The following is a 16,636-nucleotide window of genomic DNA, read 5'->3' as shown; positions in this document are numbered from 1 at the left end:
GACCCATGGATGCACGGGACTACTCCTGGCTTATGAACCCCTGGCCCACTCTCACCCCTGTCATGCTCTGCATCTGCAGGTGGGAACAACCTCAGCATCAGAAGGGGGCAGAAACTGAGGAAAGCACCACTCCCCACGCGTGTGACCCCCGATCACCACTCTCTAAGCAGGTTCATGTTACCTGCCGCATTCGGGAGAAACCATCCCCCAAACTATGCTTTTCCTGTAACTGCATCTCTGGAACCCATAAAGGCCCCACTTACAGTTTTGGTGTCTAAAAGGAAGTGCTTACTATCTCTTCTGATGTGAAGGCAATTTACTTACTTCCTACATGAAGGATCTTTTCCATTTAAATTGAGAAGAAATCTTAATAATAGATGATTGCTTTATGAATATGAAAATTACATATTCGTTGTCTAATCCAGTGTGTGACATCCTGACGTCTCCCCTGGAGAGTGTGGAGCAGATTCCAGACCACATGGCTAATTGTTACAAAGAGTCTTTTAGGAAACAAGAGGTCTGCCACTCAGCTGCAGTTGTTTATTAAGCACCTGTGTTTGCAGGAAAGACTCTGGCAGGGTGTTCTAATCTCAGGGAGATGCCCCTTCACCAACACCATGAAGCTCAAAGCTCACAGCACTGGTGCCCGAGTTATTACAACACAGTCTGGATCGAAGCCCTTGGGGTAAGGCTGTTCATACACATGAAGAAAGGAAAACAAAGTTCCAGGGGCCACCTGCAGGCAGGCACTGCAAACCACTCTTTTCAGCACAGTGCTGTCTGGCCGGTGTTATCAGCTTTGTCTCATGTCTGGAAAACCTAGGCCTGAGCAGGAGGCACCCTTGGCAGAGCCCGGCGTGGCCTTGTCTGTCCCTGTGACCTGCACGTGGGTCCTGGGCTCAGGTCCCACATGCTGGCTGGGCTCATGGGGAGGACGGGCCTGTGGCTGGACCCTGCTTGGGGCACCTTGGGGAGGCACCCACCTGCACAGAGCTCCCATTTGTCCCAAGCACAAACACTCTTTCCCGGACCAAGCTCAAGACCCCTTGCCTGGCCTGGGGTGGTGCCTGAGTCTGGCCAGGAGGGGGCGCCACCCTGCGTTTCGTGGCACAGGAGGGGTGCACACAGCCACCTGACCGCGCTGGCCGCCATCGAGACTGCTGGCCACAGGGAGACGAGGAAGGCGGTGGGGCTGGCCTGGCTGTGCCTCCTCTGTATGGTGGAAGTTCCACCCAGGGCTGTGCTGGGGGCCGGGACAGCTGCGCCGCTTGGTGATGGGTCTCTCCAGCTGCTCCTTCCCCATGATGGGGGCCAAATTGGGGCATCTCGCTGGCTGATCGGTATGCACCAGTGAGCAGGACACCGGCCCGATGACATGTATGCGTTGCTGCCTCAAGAGGAGAGTCAGCTGGCGGCCATTGCTGCAGCCCTCTGAGAAGACACACCGCAGGGTCATAGGACAGCCTTGGTGCCAGGACAGCAGCTGCTGGGGCTGGACCCATGCCCAGGTGGGGGGCGCCGTCCAGGAGGCCCCAGGAGGATGTTTTAGGTCTGAAATGTGACCCACACCCGGTGGGAGCACCTTGCACACTGTCTGCCCAGGCAGTGAGCCCCAAGGGCCCAAAGCAGGGGCGGCTGAGGTAAGCTCTGTCCCTGGGAGATGCAGGGGTCCCCAGGCCTGCTGCTCCACACCCAAAGGCCCTGTAAGGACAGCATCTGGGGGGCCCTGGAGGAACCCCTGGAGCCTGCATCTCACCAGAGTCAGCTTGCCAGATACAGCAAATCGAATAAGGACCCTCAGGCAAATGTGACATTTACTTGAAGAATCAGTGACTCTTCTGGTGTGAGTGCCCCCATAACGTGCGGGACCCACCTCCAGGCTGTTTCTAACGGGCCAGAGCAGGCATGGTGGCCTCAGCTGTGCACCGCATAGATGTGGAAGCAGAGCCCTTGGCACCTCTTTGCACCATCAATCTGGGCTCCAGCCAGGCTCTGAATGTCCTCCACAGATGGACGCACTGCCGCGGAGACAGTGGACAGACTAGCACCTGGTTCTATGAGCACCTGAGCTGTGGTCAGAGATGGACACACCCACAGAGACTCGGGAAAGGGATGTGCATGTCCTCACTTCTCATTTGCTGGTCCTCCCTTCCTCCCACAGAATAGGTGTCCACCAGCTTCCTGGGATTGCCAGGCACCTTGCTATCTGGTGGTAAGGGTGAGTCTGGGTTCCTCGAGGCCACTGTGCATCAGCCTTTAAGGCTGGTGTGGGCACTTGCAAGCTGTCCAATCGTCCTTTAAATCCCATTTTTTCATCTGTAGAATGGGACTCATAGTGTCACCCATGCAACATTGTTTTGAAGATTAAACTAATCATTTAGTTTAATTCATAGTAAGTGTAGAATGAAACTAGCCAAAATTCAGCTTCCCATCTCTAACCCTGTCCTCACTTCCTGTTGGGGAAGATGGTCTTAAAGTCCCAAAGTGGTTGGCAAATGAGGGGAACAAAGGAAGGAGCAAGTTCTCTAACAAGAGGGATATTTACCTATGCCTTGAAAAAGGAATAAGTCTGTACACAGATTGCTCAATGCTTTTTTCTTCTATTTTCTTATTACAGAAGTTGTGGTTTTACAATCATGCAAAAAATACACGATTCCCATATACCATCCTATTATTAGCACCTTGATTGGTATGGGACATTTGTTACAATTGATGAAAGCACATTTTTATCATTGTGCTCTTAACTATAGTCCATTGAGTAACTTATCAGTGTTCCTTCCAACAGGAAGCCAGCCCACCTCCATTCTTAATAATCCCACCCAGTGCTTGAACTTGGTTTGGACAAAACTTGTTCCACAGCTGTGCAATCAGGGGTGGGATTATTGTTGCAGGAGTGGTCAGTGAAGGATCTTGCCTATTCTCTGGGACCCAGATCCCAAGGAGCTGTCAAGTCTGCACCCCTGGAAGCCTTCCACAGCCATGCAAAGAATTCACCTCTAAGAGAAGAGAGAGTTGTTGACTCCTTCAAACCTAACCTAAGCTAGGTCTGAAGCCAGGTCTTCTTGGGGACTTGCTCATTGCATTGTCCAGTAGATATGCATTTTATGCCCAGGCCACTTTGGTTTGGGGTTGGCTGTTAATGACCCAGCAGCTTCTGTGCTAGACAGCAACTGGTGTCACCTGCACAAATGCTCAGTGATGCCTGTACTACCCTATAAATAAAAGGGATCAGTTTGAGAAGAGTGGCCATCAATGCTCATCTGAAGCTAAGCACTCCTTGCAGCAAGAAATGATCAACTGACTAGTGGGCTCTGCACTCCAACCTTTACAAGGTGAGACATTTCCATTTGAGTTTAGTTTTGAAGGCAGTACCTTCTTCAGGTATCGGACACTAATAAATGAATAAATATGATTGTGACTTAAAATACAAGTCACCTTCCATTTGTTTATTCCAAGAAGTTGGTCTATTTCTGGAGATAACTGATGAGTTCCAGATTGGAGCAATGCTCTAAGAGGATACTCTTGCCTTAGCTGATATTTAGAGATCAAACTGGGCTCCCAATAGACTGCAATTCATTCATGACAAACTGTGTCCTTCGCTTTTATTTTTAAAACATTTCTCTGTTAGCTTCAGCAAGATCATTTTGAAATTCTAACATATGTTAAGTATTTGTAGTTCAGCTTCCACATTTTATGGTAATTTAGGAAATTCAGCTTATATAAGTGTTTTTTTAAATCTCTGTAAACCAGTCATAACAGAGCACCTTGAATTTAAGAGGCTTTTAAATATAGTTTATTAATATCATCTGGATATAGGAAAACATCACCACTCACACATGACAGGCAAAAGCCTCTCTGAGTTGTAAATACATAGACATGCAGACATGGGGAGCTTTGAGGTTGAGAGAGACAGAAACATACAAAAAACAGGGTCCCAGGTGGCACTCACCAGATTTCCTTCCTCGTGGGGAAAAAATTTTTCATCTTATTTGAGCCCAAGTAAAGAAACCAACAACAACAAAAAAAGACTAAAAACCAGATTCTCTGTCATCTCTCACCCAACAGAAAATATATCCCTACAAATCATTAGTCCATTTATAGAAATCACCAAATGACCAGACCTTAAAACCAAATTCCCAATCATTTGCCACCAAAAGGGAATAACTCATCAGCTGTCAATGAACCAAAACCTAATGAAAACATGATTAGTATAGAGGAGAATAAAACATGCAACAGGGTGGGCCATGGTGGCTCAGCAGGTAAGAATGCTTGCCTGCCAAGCCCGAGGACCCGGGTTCGTTTCCCGGTGCCTGCCCACGTAAAAAAAAAAAAAAAACATGCAACAAAAGGTCACAAAGTGGTGTTGCTTCCTGGGACCGGTTCTGAGCCAAGGACGGGCACCCATGCTCTGGGCCCCGAGGCCCTGCTCTGGCCACACAGCTCCCCGGACTGTGTTGGCAGAGTCCTCAGGCCATTTCAAGGCTGACCTCCCAAATGTAAGTGGATATTAAAAAAGAGGTGAATCCATGACTGTTTACAAATATAAAGTGAACAGTGCTGGCGATCTTCTTTAAATAATTAATAATGAGCAAACTGGATGTTATCATTGCTCCTCACAATCATTGTGAAGTAAGATATGTTTGGAGGGCTCATCGGCACAGGACCCTGCACTGCATGTACAGTCATGGCCTCCCACCTCATGGAACAGGCGATGTAAGAGGAGAGGTCAGAGCACATGTGTGCACACGTGGAGGGGAGAGCACATATGTGTGCACATGTGAAGGGGAGAGTGCATGTGTGTGCACATGAGGACAGGAGGGTGCATGCAAGTGTAATGTGGAGGGGAGGGTGCATGCATGTGCATGTGTGGAGTGGAGAGGACACACATGTGTGCATGTGGAGGGGAGGGCTCACAGATGTGTACACATGTAAGGGAGAGCACATGCATGTGCATTTGAGGGGAGAGTGCACACGTGTACACATGAAGAGGAGAGCACATGTGTGTGCACATGTGGAAGGGAGAGTGCACACATGTACATGTGAAGGGGAGAGTGCACTCATGTGCACATGAGGAGGAGAGAGTGCACGTGTGTGTACATGAGGAGGAGAGAATGCATGTGTGTGCAAGTGTGGAGGGGAGGGTGCACATGTGCAGGTTAGGGCACATGCATGTGTATACAAGGAGAGGAGGGCACACACACATGTGTGTGAGGAGGGACAGGCACACACATGTGTATGTGGAGGGGAGGGCACATGCATGTGCACATGTGGAGAGGAGGGTGCATGTGTGTGTGCATGTGGAAGGTTAGGGCACATGAATGTGTAGACAGGAAGTGGAGGGGAGAGCACACACCTGTGTGTGGAGGGGAGGGTGCACATATGTGCTTGTGGATGGGAGGGGAGGAAAGCTGGGTGGTGGGAGTTTGTTGCTAAGGCCAAAGACTGGAGGTGGCACTAATCTAGGCAGTCTTAGTAGTTTATAGCACAAGTCTGAATTAGGCAATTCATGAGAGTCTGACATTTAAGTGCTAAATTCCTTGAGATCAAGTGAAGCATTGAAAAATAAAAAAAATAATCCATTTATGCGATAAAATATTTACTCTTGGCTATGCATGTCCTCAGTAAACTAAGGCAGGTGCTTTAACAGGAACTAAAATTATTTTTAGTAGTTAGACTTAAAATTGATTCAAGATAAGTACGTGAAATGGAAGACAGCCTGCTGGTACGTGGGTGCAATAGACTGAATAGCGTCTCTTGAACATTTGTGCTGAGCCAGCCCTTAGCAGCACCCTGTGGGAGAATTGGAAAGGGACAGTGAGACCTGGGCCCTGTCAGGGGGTGGAACCCATGGCCAGCGTGCTACCTGCATTGAGCCTTTGGGACTTGGGACACCTTTCTTTGCTTCTCTAAGTAACAGCTTCCTCCACTATGAACTGGGAGCATGCTGGGTGGAAGTCCGAATGCTATCGTGTTTATCTGCATCTGATTTCCTAAAGCCAGCACGGGGCAGTGCTTGGTAATGACACCCCAGGGGCAGAGCCATGGGCTTCCCATCACTGCTGCTGCTCTCACTTATTAGGACCACGCCACAGTCCCTCCCTGTGAGGACCACACCAGGAGCACATCACAGTCCTTCCAGGGGAGGATCATGCCAGGAGCATGTCACACTCCCTCCCCAGGAGGACCACACCAGGAGCATGTTACAGTCCCTCCCTGGGAGGACCACACCAGGGAGCACATCACAGTCCTTCCCTGGGAGGACCACACCAGGAAGCCTATCACAGTCCTTCTAAGGAAGGATCATGCCAGGGAGCACATCACAGCCCCTCCCCAGGAGGAACACACCAGGAGCACACCACAGTCCTTACCCAGGGGGACAACACTTGGCATCAGCACCTCACTGGATGTCTGCCTAACAGCTCTCATCCTTTATGGACCTATTTCCCTGTATTATCTGACTCATGTATGTTAAGCCTCCTGAGTACATCTACTACTTACTCACTGACCTCTGCATCTCTGTCCACAGGGATCAGGGCCCAGCCCTACTGACCTCTGTGGGCAGAGAAACCCTCCTAGAGCTCTGGATACTGACCCCTTCTCTGCTGCAGAAACCCTGGCCCCACTGCCTTCCTCAGTAGCAACTATGAACAGAGTGAGCCATGTTGTGCAAAGACTATCACTTTGATTTTCTCAGAATTCACAACATCCCCACAATTGAGGGATCTACAATCCATTTATAAATGAGGCACTGGAGACCCAGAACAACTAACTCTATTTCCCAAAAGAACACAGTTTGGCAATGGTAGGACTGGACTTGAATCTCTCTGTTCTTTCCATGCCCCACTCTCTTTTAGCTCACATCTGCCTGTGTTCCTAGGGCCTCAAGTATGTCGTGCAGTGATCTCTGTCCCCTCCATGTATGGGGTGATGTTAACTGCCAGCACTCAAAGTCTTATTTCTCCTTCTCTCCTTCCCTATTGGTTTTCATTTAGAATTAAAAACTTCTGCTGGTAGTGATCAGTGAAAAGGAGAGGTAAGGGGTATGGCATGTAGGAATTATTTTCTGTTTTCTTTTTATTTCTTTTTCTGAATTGATGCAAATGTTCTAAGAGATGATCATGATGATGAATATGCAACTATGTGATTATATTATGAATTGCTGATTATATATGTAGAACAGAATGATCATAAAAAATTAAATTTAATTTAATTTAAAAAAAGTTTCTGCTGACCTTTGTTTCATTTCCCTTTACTTTCACACAAGATTCTTTGAACAGTTCAATGCACTCTCAAGTATAGTTGCATCTCTTATATTTCAGTTATCATTGCAATATGTACATGTTCAATTAGAAACTGCTTTATTTAACATTGAAGTATCCAGATAGACAGTGGTTTACTTGTCCCACAAGATTTTAGACCCGTCTTACAACTGCCGAGTGGAGAAGGATCTGAAGTCTGACCCACCCTTAGTGATTTCTGGCTAGGGAACACTATGGCAGGTGCAGACCAGCCCTGCAACACTCAGCACACAGCTTTGTCCCCACTTGCTGCAGGTGTGTTCTGGATGCATGCTCTGTTTAGACCATCTTGGGGCCCCACGCTTGGGCTCCATGGCTGCCCTCACAGTCAGTGTTCCCCAAAACAGAACACTGTGGCAGGGGACTCTGAAAACCTTTATTCTCAGCCACACATGTTCACAAGCAGCCTTGTATTCATTAATCTTTGCTGTGTAACAAAGCATCCCTCAACTCTATGGTTTAAAGTGATTCCACTACTTAGTTTAGGTGTCTATGGCTGGGAGTTTGGGCTCAACTGAGTAGTTCTGCTGGTCTCATCTGGTTCATACATACATTCTTGGTTAGGGAAAGATTTGCTAGAAAGCTCTGTGTCTGGGGGCTGGGAGGGTCACTTGGGGTAATAGTGAGTCAGGAGAGGTGGGGCCCCCTGGGCCATGTGTGACTGCTCCATCAGCTTGAACTTGCTCACTTGGCAGCAGGGTTACAAGAGCAGCCAGGAAGCACAGACATGCAGGTGCTTTACACACCTCTGCTTATGTCACACTTGCTACTGTCCCTTTGACCAGAGCAGGACAGATGGCCAAGTTTGGGCTCTGTGTAGGAGAGCACTCAAGGGGAAGGGCTACAGAAGGCTGGGCACCAATCAGGGCCAGTGTTGTGAATAACACATCATCATTTTCCTCAATCTGCCAGTCTGTGTCTCAAGAACAGAGAGCTGGACTAGTCTACCTCATTCTTCAACATTCACTCTCCTTCCTGAGTCTCCGGGCCCTCCACTCCCATGACTGGCCCCATTTGCAGATTTGGACTTCTCCTCCTCCAGCTAAGGACACTTACTCCACTTGCATTTCCATGACCAAAAGAGAAAAATCAAATGGTTCTTTGCAGGATAATGATGATCTGATTTAAGGTGAACTTTCTCTCTAGCTATTTCTGAAAAGTAGCTGATGACTTGTCTGGCTTTTAAAGCAAAACAATGAAATTTCCTGCCACATTTAATGTCCACTGTGATAGAAGTCATTTGTTAACAAGTGATAGAAACCCAACTTAAAATCATTTAAGCAAAGAAAACAAGGAAATAATGATACAAATAATAAAATAAATAAATAAGAATTATTGACCCAGGTAACAGGGAAGTCCCATGATGAGGCCAATCCCAGATGAAAATTAATCCTATTTTGTTCTGTTTGTCTCTTCTTGACCGCACTCTTCATAGAGCATTTCCCAATTTGTTGGACAAAATGGTCCCCAGGAAGTTTTAACCAAGAAGTTAGGATTTGAGGGATGATTGTGGTGCTGAATCATTATATAGATATTCCCTTTTGCTTCTGGTATATTGGAGTAGACAGAGGGAAATACCCAAAATATTTGAACTGTAATTCAACTGCTTTGATCTCTGAAAATGATTGTGACCTTGTGATTGTGAAAACCCTGTGACTGCTCCTCACTCGTACCCATTTATCCAGGTTTTCAATTTTGGAGTCTTGTGGTCACTGAAGATCACTCTGATGTTTATCCATGAAGGGTCTTGGGCCAGCCTGGGACTAACCCACCCCAAGTCCAAAGCTATCTTTATAACTAAAGCTGGGTCTAACCAAGGCGGGCCCACTGGACGAGCACAGGAGCTTAAACTTCAACCCACAAGTCACCTAGGCCTCATTATAATACTAAAAATCCCACCCACCATCACATGAGGCCACCATTTTCTTCCCTATGTCCTGTGACCAAGCTTGTCATCAGTCTGCACAGGCTCCATCATCCCATCGCCTCCAATCGCATCATCTGGGCCCACTGCTCATCACTTAAAGCTGTCCGACATCTGACACTTCAACTACAAAGCTCTCCTGCTTCACACTTAGCAATGCTCTCTTTCTCCTGTGAAGCCCTGGGGTCCCAGGAATTGGTCATTGAGCGGCTTGAGCAGAGACCCACCCCTTGGGCCAGTACCACAGTCCTGTCCTTATCTTCCAGGAGTGACCAGTCCACAAGGAATTCTGCCTTGGAGGTCAGCGATGTGCCCTCCATGAGTGGCCGCTGCTTATCTCTGACCCATCACTGGGAGGAGGGAAGGGAACTGAAGACAATGGCTGTGGGAAGTGCTCCCTTGGGCTAGGGAAAGTGAGAGAGGAAATGAAAACGTATGGAATAGGATCTCCACAGAAAGGTGGAAGCTGTTGGCAAAAAGAAAGTGAGGGAAAAGGCATTTAATAGTCAAACCAAGTGAAAAATACAAAATCCATTTCATCTCTGACTCAAGAGGCACTTTGTGACATTACTTACTACCTGCAGGGAACTTAGGTACATGAATTTTGTAACTCCCTATTTTATAAATAAGGGAACAGAATATCTTAAACCTGCAATAGTTTGAACTACATATCAAATGCTTGTAAATGGTGGAAGAAGCTGGATTTAACAAACTTCAAGTTTCAGAAACCACATAGACCCATTTTTCTGTTGTCACACCATGAAACTCTCTGTTTTCTTTCTAATGCCCATAGCTTCTTATTCTAATTATCATAAATAGTACAGAAAAATAACAATGAAAATGTGGACTTTATCTCAGTCTCATAAGAGGCAAAGTCCCTTCAAGTTTTATGGACAGTAAAACCTCATCCGAAGACAATTCAATTATTCACTTACTCAATAATTGTCTGTTTATGATGTGTTATGTGCTTAAGGTAAAACAGTAAAGTAAAGAAAAATGTTTATGATATTGAAAATCCATGGTCTAGTGGGGAAGAAAAACAATCATAGAATTATAGGAACAAATATGTCAAATTATATTTTTCAAAAAGTTAAAAGCACAATTCTTATACCAAGAACACTGGGTAACCCAGTGCTTTGAATTCTTATCCTTTCAGATTTTCTCATGAACTTCTCCTGAAAGCCATGTTTTCTTTTAAAATGTTAAACAAGGTTAAATCAAAGTTATCAGGATCTTATTGATTTAGTCATACACTTGGTAAGGTGGAGAAGGCTCCATACCAGAAGTGACTACTTAACTTTGGTCCAATGACCAAAGATGCTCAGTAAGGATGGGGGTGGGTCAGCCTGACAATATGGAACCCAAGAGGAGAAGTACTTAGCAGACATTGCAAGGCTAGAATAGTGAGTCAGAAGCAGAAGTTGGCCAATCTTAGGTGATATGGGCCTACACAGGAAATCCCATGTAAAAATTTAAATTTTGTTTGTCTTCTCTTAAAAAAACAAGATTTGTAAATAGTTGGGTGGCAATCCCATCTGGCAACAATCTGCTGGAGTATTTAGACTGGAAATGTCCTGTGTGTTGTCCTCTCCCTACCACCCCACTCCTTATTGTATTATCCTACTTCCTGTATTTATTCCATTTATATGCTTGCCTAGCCCTATAAATGTATAGGTCTTCTATCTATCAAATATGTTTTTCAAAGAGCTGAAAACATAAAAAGAACATGTGTCAAAGATTTATTTAACCCAACTGGAAACAAGCAACACTGATTCATATCCTACAGGTTAGTAAAAACTTAAATTTTGTGGTAACCTTCTTTATCAGACAGAAATAATTTACATCACTACTGAAAGAAATCTACAAATTAGCATGTAAGGTCTCAGAGTCTGGGCCCTAATCAATAATGAATAATAAGTCAAAGAACTCCCCATAAAGTTAGACAATCCTTGGGTGTGCTTATAAGGCAATGAATGTTCCAGTAGTACATTGAAAGGTTATGCAGTATTTGCAGTTATCCTTTGTTTACTTCTAAATATTGGACATTTTTTTCTTAACATTTTCCATTTGGATAAGTTTGAATTGACAGGATTCTATTAGGTCAGTGCTTCTTTTGAAATCCACCTGGAGGGTTGCAGCTGCTGTTTTAAAGGTACATTGTTATGCCATTTATTTGTTCCCTTAATTTTCCTAGAAAATTAAAGTAAATATAGGTACATGAATAGAAAGTTCAGCTCCCTGCCATTATTTCTAAATAGTCTCCTACCTGTTACTCCCTCTTTGTCCATTTTCAAATAACGTTTTCAATTAAGCTCCTTCACTCTGTGACTGAAAACCAAGGTCCTTAGTTTGGCTGGAATTACATCATTTACCAGTAATTGACTGGTCTAATTCTCTGAGTAATAACTGGTCTAATCTCTGCTAGGTTGTTTGCTGTCCAATTTCCCTTTGAGAGTGACAGCAAGCTATGGTTATGTTTAAACTGAAAGAGTAAAGTGGAAAATTGACACAATTATCCAGATAATTTGGCCTAAAAGGAAAACAATAATCAAGTGGAAAAGAAGGTATATTCCAGCATACATTAAACAAGTGGACTGCATTAGTCAAGCTCTTCCTAATTATTTATTTCATGGAGTGACTCTGGTGGGTTCTATAGTAGAGATTTTATTATACATGACCTGCGAATTTCATTACAGTGTCTGTGAACTCAGGAATAGACTCCGGTCAGATTTTTGCCCCATTTTCTCTGATTTAAGAAGGGCAGACCCAGGCTCTCCTCCCGGCTCTCCTCCCTGCCTGGGAGCTCAGGCAGCTCCCATATGTCCCCCCCCAATGGGGGTGACAGCCTTCACAGTCCACGGGACTGCTGTAGGTGAAACTGTTTATGGAGAGCGTGACGGTCCCCAGTCAGTGAGCTCTCCCCTCCTGGTCTTCCTTTTCCAGGGGTGTGATGGGATGGGGGTGCAGGAGACAGTCTCCCAACCCCCTGGGGCTGTGAACCCTTCAGGTACCTTATTTAAAATGCTAACGAATAAGCTGCACATCCAAGAAGAGAATCTCTGCTTAGTCCACAGAGGACTTCATGGGAGTGACAATCTTGAGTTTCTGAAAGAAAAGAGTCTTTTGTGGTGTCTAAGCTGTAGGTAACCTGGAGAACTGACATTTCAAACAAGCCCCTGCCCCCAAGCCCTGCCCCTTCATGGCTGTCCTTCAGACAAAATCTAAGTTAGAGGCTGAATATGGGGAATTGAGGAGCAGATAAAGCAGAGCCCCATGATAGACAAAAGAACGGACCCCTAATGACCCCCTCTCATCCCAGAACCTTTGACTGTGTCCCCTGACATAGCTAAAGGGACCCTGCAGTCGGGGCAAGGCTAGGTCATTGATGGAGGGTCATCCTGGAGTATCTGGGTGGGTCAGAGAGTTGATATAAGAGGGATACAGAGGTGGCAGCTGTTCACCTCTCACCACATGCCACCATTGGGGGTCTCCTGCCTCACATCTACCAACAGCATGAGTCATGAAAAGTTCAGGCTCAGGTCCAGACAGGGGCAAGGTTACAGTGGGCAGAAAGAAGAAGATGGTACCTAGAACAGCTGCAGATGGTGACAGACAGCTTCAGAGTTCCCTAAAAGCCTGGCTGTGAACAGCATAGCTGGTACCAAAGAGGTGAGCATGATTAAAGAGGATGGGGCAGTTATTCATTCCAACAGCCCCAAGGCCCAGGCCTCCTCCTCTGCTAAAACCTTTGCAATTCCCAGTCAGGTAGAAACTGAAACCATCTCAGAAATGCTCTCTGTAATAGTAGGTCAGCTCGGTGCTGACAGTGTAACAAGTCCAGTGAGTTAGTGGGACAGTTTCCCTGGCAAGTGTTGGACAGCCACGCTCAAAACCAAAGGAGACCAATGGAGAGGATTGCAGTGTCCCAGCTCTCATAGGAAATGCTGTGTATAACGTGCGCCTCTCAAGGGCTGGAGGGGCACATGAACTTGGCGTCTACCCTGTGAATTCCCCTCTTGGAGACAAGACTGTGCCTCCAGCACAAATAAGATGCAGACCTGGAAGCTTAAGGGTTACTGTGACATGCAAATAGAAGGACCAGTTCTCTGAGTTCTCTGGGACAAGAACTGCCTGCTGCCTGTTCTTGCACATTTAGTGCCTAGCACAGTGCCTGGAACAACTGACATCAGGCTCTCTGTGCCAGGCTGTGTAAGTTGTGCAGCCTGGTTTTGGATTTCCTGGTTTTGGATTCTGGCATGCACAGAGCAGCTATGTGGTTCCAAAGTTTTACAGACAAAGAGAACACAGGGAGCCTATGACTAGTTCAGTGATAGAAATATTTTACATATTAAGAATGCAGTTTGTTCAGCATTTTCAGTCATTTGATTCTGCATTTTGCCCTTCCTCTCAGGATTTATTCTTTTGGTCAAAATAAGAAGCATTGGTACAGTTTGAGGGTGTTTTGGATTTTGATTATTGTTATTTGTTTTCTGTTGGGGTGGCTTGGGTGTGTGTATGTGTGTGTGCATGTGGGTTTGTGTGTGTACAGAGGAGAGCAAATTGGAAACTGTTCTATTTATCCTCCTGCTCCTAGTAGAAATAGAACAAATCTTCATATTAAAAAAATAAATAAATAAAAGGAGGTGGGAAGGTTAGTGCCTGAGAAGGAGGTGCTGTAAGGAATGACAGGGAGGGTGGAGGTGGAACCCAACTTCAAAGAAAGCAGCCCTGGGGTGCATGCGTTGCATCATCTATAAAGACGGGTGGCCACAGCTGGGCAGTCGACAGTTCAACTTACACAGCCTGGCACAGAGAGCCTGATGTCAGTTGTTCCAGGCACTGTGCTAGGCACTAAATGTGCAAGAATGGGCAGCAGGCAGTTCTTGTCCCAGAGAACTCAGAGAACTTGTTCTTCTATTTGCATGTCACAGTAACCCTTAAGCTTCCAGGTCTGCATCTTATTTGTGCTGGAGGCACAGTCTTGTCTCCAAGAGGGGAATTCACAGGGTAGACGCCAAGTTCATGTGCCCCTCCAGCCCTCGAGAGGTGCATGTTATGCACAGTATTTATCACTCTCTAAGCTCCTCGGTGCCTTGAGGTATTGCTTAGCTCTTCACACTCAGGCTTTAGCATTAACTCCAATTACAAAGCTGCCATGTAAAGGCTGTGTGGTGGACATGCCATTCATCTTGAAAATGGAAACCGAGTGCCCATGTCCTGGGGAGTTGTCGGGAGACAGGGCATGTAAACCACCTGGCGTGGCGAGCACTGGCAGTGGCACCATTGGAGAGGAAGCATGAGAACAAGGCGTGTTTCTTCCCTTTGGACCATGGGCCCCTCGACAGCAGGGCCTGCCTTCCGAAAGTAGCATTCCCTGATCTTCTAAGACAATCTGGGTCCCTGAGGTGTCCTGAATGCCACAGGCCAGGGAGGCCAGGTGGCTGGCTGCCTCGTGTGCCTGCTGCAGAGCCTTGGGTGCCCACTGGAGAGAGTGCCCATCCTGCAAGCTGAGCAGCCTCTGCAGGTCCTGGGTTCACTTGTGGCTCTGTGACTGACATGGCCTCCTTGGACTGTGCTGGGACCAGGGGAGGCTCCAGCAGGATGAGGGGCCTTTACAAACTATCCCACTACCTGACCAATGGGCAGCAGAGGAACTGGCCTGCAGCTGCACTCTGGGGAGAACCTGAGGGACTGCAAGTGCTTGAAGGTTTGAGAAGGGTCTGGGATTGAGACCAAAGAGGCACCCAGGGGAGTGAACTGGGCCCACCTTGTTAGGAACTGCACAAATGCTCATGCCTGAGGTGTGCCCAACCCTTCCAGCAGCTGTGAAGTAGTGTCGCCACACCCAACAGTCGAGAAGGCCAGGCCAGGGGGCAGGGCCTGCCCCAGGACACACAGGAGCTGATGTGGGGTCTCTGTCTCCCACCCCAGGCTTCAGGAGCCTTTGGTTTCCACCTGAACCTTAATCACCAGTGAGGACGAGATGTTGGACCTACCTCCCCTTCTCCTTTACCTCATTCCCACCTCTGCATGTGTACATGCGCAGCTGGGAATGAGGAAGTGAAAGAAACCAGCTATCAGTGCTGGAATAGTTTTGCTCACCTGATAGCACCTGGCAGATATTTATTGAAAATCTATCATGTACCCAGCCAGGCATTAACCCAACACTGCACAGCATGGGGTGGAGTCAGCAGATCTTATTCTCAGTGTCATGGGAAGCCCTTGAAATGTTGTAAGCAGTTGAGGGGCTGTATTAGTCAGGGTTCTCTAGAGAAACAGAATCAGCAGGAAATATCCACAGATACAAAATGTATAAAAGTGTCTCATGTAACCATGGGAACAGAGAGTCCAAAATCCACAGGGCAGGCTGTGAAGCTGATGATTCTGGTGGAGGGTCTGGACAAACTCCACAGGAGATGCTTGCCAGCCTAAGCAGGAAGAGAGACTTTCTCTTCTGAATCTTCCTTAAAAGGCTTCCAGTGATTAGATTAAGCATCACTCATTGCAGAAGACACTCCCCTTGGCTGATTACAAATGGAATCAGCTGTGGATGCAGCTGATGTGATCATGATTTAATTCTATGAAATCTCATCGCAACAGACAGGCCAGCACTTGCCCAACCAGACAAATGGACACCACCATGTGGCCAAGTTGACACATGAACCTGACCATGACAGGGGCATGGTCTCATTTATTTTTCTTATGTGCTATGTGGCAGGAGTCACATTTCATTCTTTTTCCATGTGAGTGTCCCATTGCTGCAGCAACATTTGTTGGTTTTTTGTTTGTTTTTTTTCTTTCTTTACTTGCTTATTTGTTTGTTTTGGGGGGAAGAGCATGGGCCAGGAATTGAACCCGGGTCTCCTGCATGATAGGCAAGAATTCTACCACTGAGCTACCCTTGCATCCCCAGCATTGTATTGTTTAAAAAATAAATACCACAGGGGAAGACAGTGTGACCAAAAGGGATAAGCACAGCAAGATAATGCAGAACCCAGATCTGAAAACATAACATTTTCAAAAATGGGATGATGGATGAATGGATGCATGGATGGATGGACAGATGGACAGATGAACAGATGGATGGGTGAATGAGTGAAACATCCCCTGCAGGGCAGAGAAATGAATTGAGTTGTGCTTGTGACTGCTTGGCTGCAGCTCCTGAAGGCACAGGCCTTATCTGTCTTGCTCACAATTATGTCTCCAAGGCCTAAAGCTTTGTTAAGCATTTGTTCAAAGTGGAAGAGAGGGAGAGAGGGAGGGAAAGATTGAAAGAAAAGGGAGGGAAAGGAGGAGGGAGAGAAGGAAGGAGGGAAGGAAGGTTTTTAAAAGTTGTAAAGTAGATGGATTCCATCAAACATCCACCATCAGCCTGTCCTGAGTCATGTATTAACTAGGCTCAGTTTCAGCTGTG

The 16,636-nt window shown here is 46.5% G+C and overlaps 1 non-coding gene across 1 annotated transcript; it reads right to left on the bottom strand.

Annotated features, from left to right (window-relative positions):
- Positions 1-16,056: 16,056 nt before the first annotated feature.
- TRNAD-AUC (transfer RNA aspartic acid (anticodon AUC)) lies at positions 16,057-16,127 on the bottom strand. Its single transcript has one exon. It is a non-coding gene; the product is annotated as a tRNA-Asp (tRNA).
- Positions 16,128-16,636: the final 509 nt, after the last annotated feature.

Source organism: Tamandua tetradactyla, chromosome 3 (genome assembly GCF_023851605.1).
Source record: "Tamandua tetradactyla isolate mTamTet1 chromosome 3, mTamTet1.pri, whole genome shotgun sequence".
Lineage (NCBI taxonomy): Eukaryota > Metazoa > Chordata > Mammalia > Pilosa > Myrmecophagidae > Tamandua > Tamandua tetradactyla.
This window is presented reverse-complemented; position numbering and strand designations above follow the sequence as displayed.